We start from the raw sequence: 6,000 nt of genomic DNA on the forward strand, positions 1-6,000 counted from the left end.
CAGTTTCTGTATCACTCCAACAAAGACAGGGAATGAAAGCCAGGATTCAGCCACTGTGACTTGAAGGCTTCAGAAACAGAGACTATAGGAAGTTCTCAACAGATTAAGCAGTATCAGTGAGGAGAGAAATAGACCCGCTGAACACTTTCTTCATTCTTTGTTCTTGTTTCAGATTTCCACCACCTGCAGTTTTTTGCTCCAGTGACTTGGAGGGTTCTTTCGCTGCCATTAATGAAAACTGAATGGAGTTTTGCAACAACTTCTATTTTGAGCTTTAATAGCTTCTACTGCTATGACATGATAGTCTATAAGTTCTGCAAACAAGTTAACTCCTGACCATGTTACTGTTTCATTTTGCTCTTTTTAAGGTGCCGCTGTTGGCTCTTCACTTGCGGTTGATTTCCTGCTTCTGGGTTGATGAATTACCTACAGCAAAGAGCCTTTTTCATTGGCAGCATTGAATCTAAAAAGAGACAAGCTGGCTTTGTTTTTATTTTGTGTCTCAAGACTAAAACCTAACAGGTAAATGGGCACCATGGTGGTTGCGGCTTGTAGAGCTGCTGCCCCACAGCGCCAGAGACCTGGGTTCATTCCCGACCTTAGCGACCATATGTATGGAGCTTGTAAATTATCCCTGTGACTGTGTAGGTTTCCTCCGGGTGCTCTGGTTTCCTCATACATCCCAAAGACATGCAGATTTGTGGGTTAATTGGCCTCAGTAAATTGCCCTGCAGGGAGTGACTGAGAAAGTGGGATAATATAGAACTAATGTGAATGGGCGATCAATGGTTGGCATGGACTCAGTGGGCTGAAGGGCCTGTTTCCATTCTGCATCTGCAAACTAAACAAAAAAGGATAGTAGAAACTGAAGAAAGAAATTGAGTCTGAAGAAGGGTCTCGTCCCAAAATATTACCCATTCCTTCTCTCCAGAGATACTGCCTGTCCTGCTGAGTTACTCCAGCATTTTTTGTCTATCTTTGGATTAAGTCAGCATTTGCAGTTCCTTCATACACATTTAAAGATGGATGCTTACTTGTATGCTGTAACCTGCAAGGCTATGGACTAATTGCCGAAAATTGGTATTAGGCTGAAACACTAATCCCATTTTATTCTCCCCACATGAACTTCCCTAAGATTCTACCACTCATCTATGCATTAGGTGCAATTTACAGTAGACAATGTGCTGCAGCACAGTGGTGCAGCTGGTAGAGGTGCTGTCTCACAGCGCTAGAAACTTGGTTTTGATCCAGTGCTCGTGTGCTGCCTGTACTTAGTTTGCACGTTCTCTCTGTGACAATGTGGGTTTTCTCTGCGTGCTCCAGTTTCCTCCAGCATCCCAAAAGAAGTGTGGGTTTGTAGGTTAATTGGTCTCTGTAAATTTCCCCTCGTGTGTATGTAATGGTTAAGAATGTGGAATAACATAGTATTTGTGTGAACTGCTGACCGATGGTTAGCATGGACTCAGTTGGCCGAGGGGTCTATTTCCATGCTGTATCTTTCAATCAAATTTCAATAACATTTGTACAGTTTGTGGTTGAAGGAGGAAGCCAGAGCCCTCATTGGAACCCCATTGTGGTCACTGGGGAATGTGCAGACTCCACACAAACAGCACCACATTTGGTGTTCATTGGTACAAAATGGACATGTACAGTTTGGAGGCGTAAAACAAGGATTCACAAGCTTTGTGATGATAGGAAATTGTTGGTTCAGATGGGATTGAATTGACCCTATGTTCACTGGAGTTTAAATGAGAAAAGCTTTCATTGAAGTATATTACTTAGAAAGCTTGGTCGGATGGATTCTGAGTGTGCACTTTCAGGAATGCATAATCCAAAAATGTCAGGTATGTTAGCATGGTGGATATGTCACTGACCAGCAATCCAGAAGCCTGGACTAACAACATGGAAATGTAGCTTCAAATTCCACCATAGCACATGAGATATATAAATTCAGTTTACTAAATAATCTGTAAAATAAAAATGGTATTGATAATTGTATGAATTTCACAAAGCTTCTGGATAATTAATACGTAAAGGAGGAAAAGCTGCCAGTTTCGCCTTATCTTGTGTCTATGCCCTTCCAGATTCACACCAATGTGGTTGATTCTAAACTGCACTGAAATGGCCGACCAACACTGACAACCACACCAAACCTCTCACACAATATAAAGGGGCGCAGGTTTTGCAGCCATTTTCCATATAAACATGTGCAAACTTCAGATTTCTATTCTATAATGAAGTGCCAAATCTACCTCAACTTTTGCTTCTACTTCTCCAAATGTGCTTTGGAGCCAGAATCCTCTCTAGGTTTGACCTGGCTCACCAACTACCCCATTATTATTTCCAATGGAACGAACAGTTGTAAAGAACTTCGGCAAGTATTGGCTAATTTAGATGTTTTAAACTCAGGAAAGTCGCGGAAGATGTCATGACAGTGCTTTTATGAGATATTTATTGTATGATAGTTGGTTTGGGTTCTACCAGATCAATTTGACTCCGTACTGCACCTGTCCAGAGGCAGGTCAAATAACTATATTCCAGACTGATGTGAGAATTGAGTTAACATTAAGGCAACATCTGATTGACATCAATGTAATAAAAGGTTATTGACTTGAGATGTCAATTATGTTTCTTTTTCGCTAGATGCTGCCTGCCAGCTGCTTATTTTGATCTGCTTTTATTTCATTGACAGTATTTGTAGGATTTTGCTTTTGCACAAACTGGTAATGTTCACTGAAGATTTTATTGTGTTCATTCTATTCACACCTCCTCAGGCAATTAGATCCATACATGCAGACAACATTCACAAATGGACTGGTGAGTAATATTTGCATCAGACCAGTACAAGATGGTGCCTATCTTCACTGAGGTTAACTTAAAGTTCAATAATTTCTCCTTGACATTAAATGACATTTCCACTGACAAACATCCCTCTCAATTTCAGGTGCAGCCAGTCCCAAAGACAAAGTGATCCCAGTGCCTGTATCAATAGTATGTGTAACGGAGCCTCCTCTTCTCACAACAAGCCTTTACCATTATCTTTTACATTGCCAATTAGAATGTGTCAGGTAACATTTGTATTGCTCTTGGAGATCATTCTTTCTACCAGATCCTACTTATTCCTTTCAAATTCCTTTCCCTTCACATTACCATACTCCTTTCTGAATAATGGCTGCAGAAAATGTTACCTTTCTCCTATTGTCATCTGAATAGCGACTATTATACTTGTACCTGATCCTTGGAGAGTAGGAAGAATACAGGGAGAACAACAGCAGTTCTGACCCAGGCACCATTGCACACAATGATGCCAAACTAATAAAGCAACAGTTTTATCAGCGTGGCATCTTTGTGTGCTATGGTGCCTGGGTCAGCCTTGCGGTTGTTCTCCCTGTATTCTTCCTACTCTCACAAGGATCAGGTACAAGTATCAGTCTGAAGAAGGGTTCTGACCAAATGTTCTCCAGGGATGAAGCCTGACTTGCTGAGTTATTCCAGTATTTTGTGTCTATCATTGGTATAAACCAGCATCTGTCGTTCCTTGCTATTATCTCAGTTGGCTGGACCGGTGTTTGGAGGCCTGCTCCACCATCTACCTATAGCTACCTCGAGACTGCTGACTGGTTTTCTTACACTACCTTTTCTTCCATTATGAATTTTTTTCAGAAGTACTCTGAGAAATAGCTATCCATAAATTCTCTCACTAATGAGTCTTTAGCTTAAGGCCCAACTCAATGCCCCTGTACTAGAGCATATCAAGGCAGACTTCTGTCTCTCTTTCCACAAATCAGCACTTAACCCAGCACCGAAATCCAAACAGCAGTGCCAGTCCTAATTCTTTTTCTTAATTCACTTATTTGCAGTAATTTATGTCTAGACATTATGGCTCAGATCTTCTGCTTCTAACCTGGCAGTCTGCTCAGATCTGTCGGTTTCTCAGGAAGTTTGGGATTGTGGAGCAAAGGCTGAAGCCCTATGTGGAGTGTGATGGGGGAGTGCAGAGTCCCTAGATCCAAGGTTGGGAAATATTGCTGCTGCTGAGCCAGTGCCAGGTTAACCTGGCACAAGTACAGTCGCCTCATTGAAGTCAATGGGAGGAAATTACTGCTCCCAAATTAGATGTTTTTATTTGATTGAAGTATGGGAACTTAAATGTACAGTAAGCCCTCATTTTAACGGATCCTTTATGACGCATTTTGGTTATAGGAGATGGACCTGCCCACGCCATTCCCAGCTCGCACTGCCTCCCCAGTGCCGGCCTCCAACGCCACCCCCAGTTTGCAAGGTGCACCAGCGAGCCCTTTTTCACCCACTGCACGTTCGGTCACCATGGCTGTTGTTGTGGCTCACACTGTGGCCCTTTGGGGACAGCACTATTCAGGCTGCTGCCCAGACAGGATGCATTCAGTCACCCACGGGCTCCCTCCCCTCTCACCAGCTGCTGCTTCTTCCCGTTGGCCGTCGCTTTGTCTGCTGCCCGCTCCACCACCGCCTCTTCCTCCCTCTCCCCCCAGAGTCACTGACATACTATACCTTGGAAGATATCAGCGACTGCGGGGGGGATAGAGGAGGAGGCGGCAGTGGAGTATACAAAGAGATGACCGACAGGAAGATGCGGCAGCTGGTGAGAGGGGAGGGAGCCCCACAGTGACCAAGTACGTTCTGTCATTGGCGGCTGATCAGTGGTTACAACATGAGCCACAACAGCTGCATCAACTGGACCATGCGGTAGCTGGTGAAGAAGGGCCCACCGGTGCACATCAGCGACTTAGTTTTAAGGTGAAACAACACAAAGTGCTGGAGTAACTCAGCAATCAGTCTGAAGAAGGGTCCCGACGTCACCAATCCATGTTTTCTAGCGATGCTGCCTGTCCCGCTGAGTTACTCCAGCACTTTGTGTCCTTTTGTGTATTAACCATCTTCTCCAACTTTGTTTCAATTACATACCCTACTCGGTTATATTGGACAATCAGCAATAATGAATACCATTTCACCCCCCCTCCATGGTCCATTATAAGGGGGTTTATTGTATTCAAATTTTTTTGTTGTTGATTTTTCAGAGCTTTAATTATAAAATACAACATCGATTGATTGAAAGATATAGCATGAAAACAGGTTGGTTAGCTCAACGGGTCGAGGCAGACCAAAGATCACCCGCTCACTCTAGTTCTATGTTATCCCATGTTCTTGTCCACTCCATACGCACTCAGGCAAATTTTTGATGATAGTTAACCTACAAACCTGCACATCTTAAGGATGTGGGAGGAAACCAGAGCACCTGGAGGAAACCCACGCATTCACAGGGAGAACTTGCAAATTCCATACAGACAGCACCCAAGGCCAGGATTGAACCTGGGTTTCTGGCTCTGTGAGGTAGCAGCTCTACTTGTGAACTATTATTTTTAGTGGCTCTCGCGTCTGACATTCAGTGAGGGTTTTAAGAAGCAGCGCAGGGTCTTCCTGTCCGTGGTAACAATTCTGGGAGTATGGGTACACTGAGACCCCTCCTGCACAGCAGAACGCTGCACAGGGTCAATCGATCTGATCAGCTGCAAAACAGCCTCCCATGGAAATATCTGCCAGGGAGTGCGATGGAATAAACAACACAGTCAACAATCAGCAGCTAGTGAGCCCAGGATCATCAGAGGATCTGCCCCCTACATGAAATCTAGCTTGTACTGTATTTAAAATATTTTAGATTGATTCTTGGTAACCAGCTTTATTAATCTAACTGTACTTCCTGTTTATTAATTACTAATATTCTCATGTAAAAACAAGGAACTGCAGATGCTAGTTTACAAAATAAATTTATGATATTCTCCTGATAGTTTGAGTTTAGTTTAGTTCAGAGATGCAGAGTGGAAACAGACCCTTCGGCTCACGAAGTCCACGTCAACCATCGATCACCCGTACACTAAAGATCTGTTTATTCCAGTTTTGCATCCTACACACCAGCGGCAATTTACAGAAGCCAATTAACCTACAATCTGCACTTCTTTGGAA

This window comes from Leucoraja erinacea, chromosome 1 (genome assembly GCF_028641065.1).
Source record: "Leucoraja erinacea ecotype New England chromosome 1, Leri_hhj_1, whole genome shotgun sequence".
Taxonomy (NCBI): domain Eukaryota; kingdom Metazoa; phylum Chordata; class Chondrichthyes; order Rajiformes; family Rajidae; genus Leucoraja; species Leucoraja erinaceus.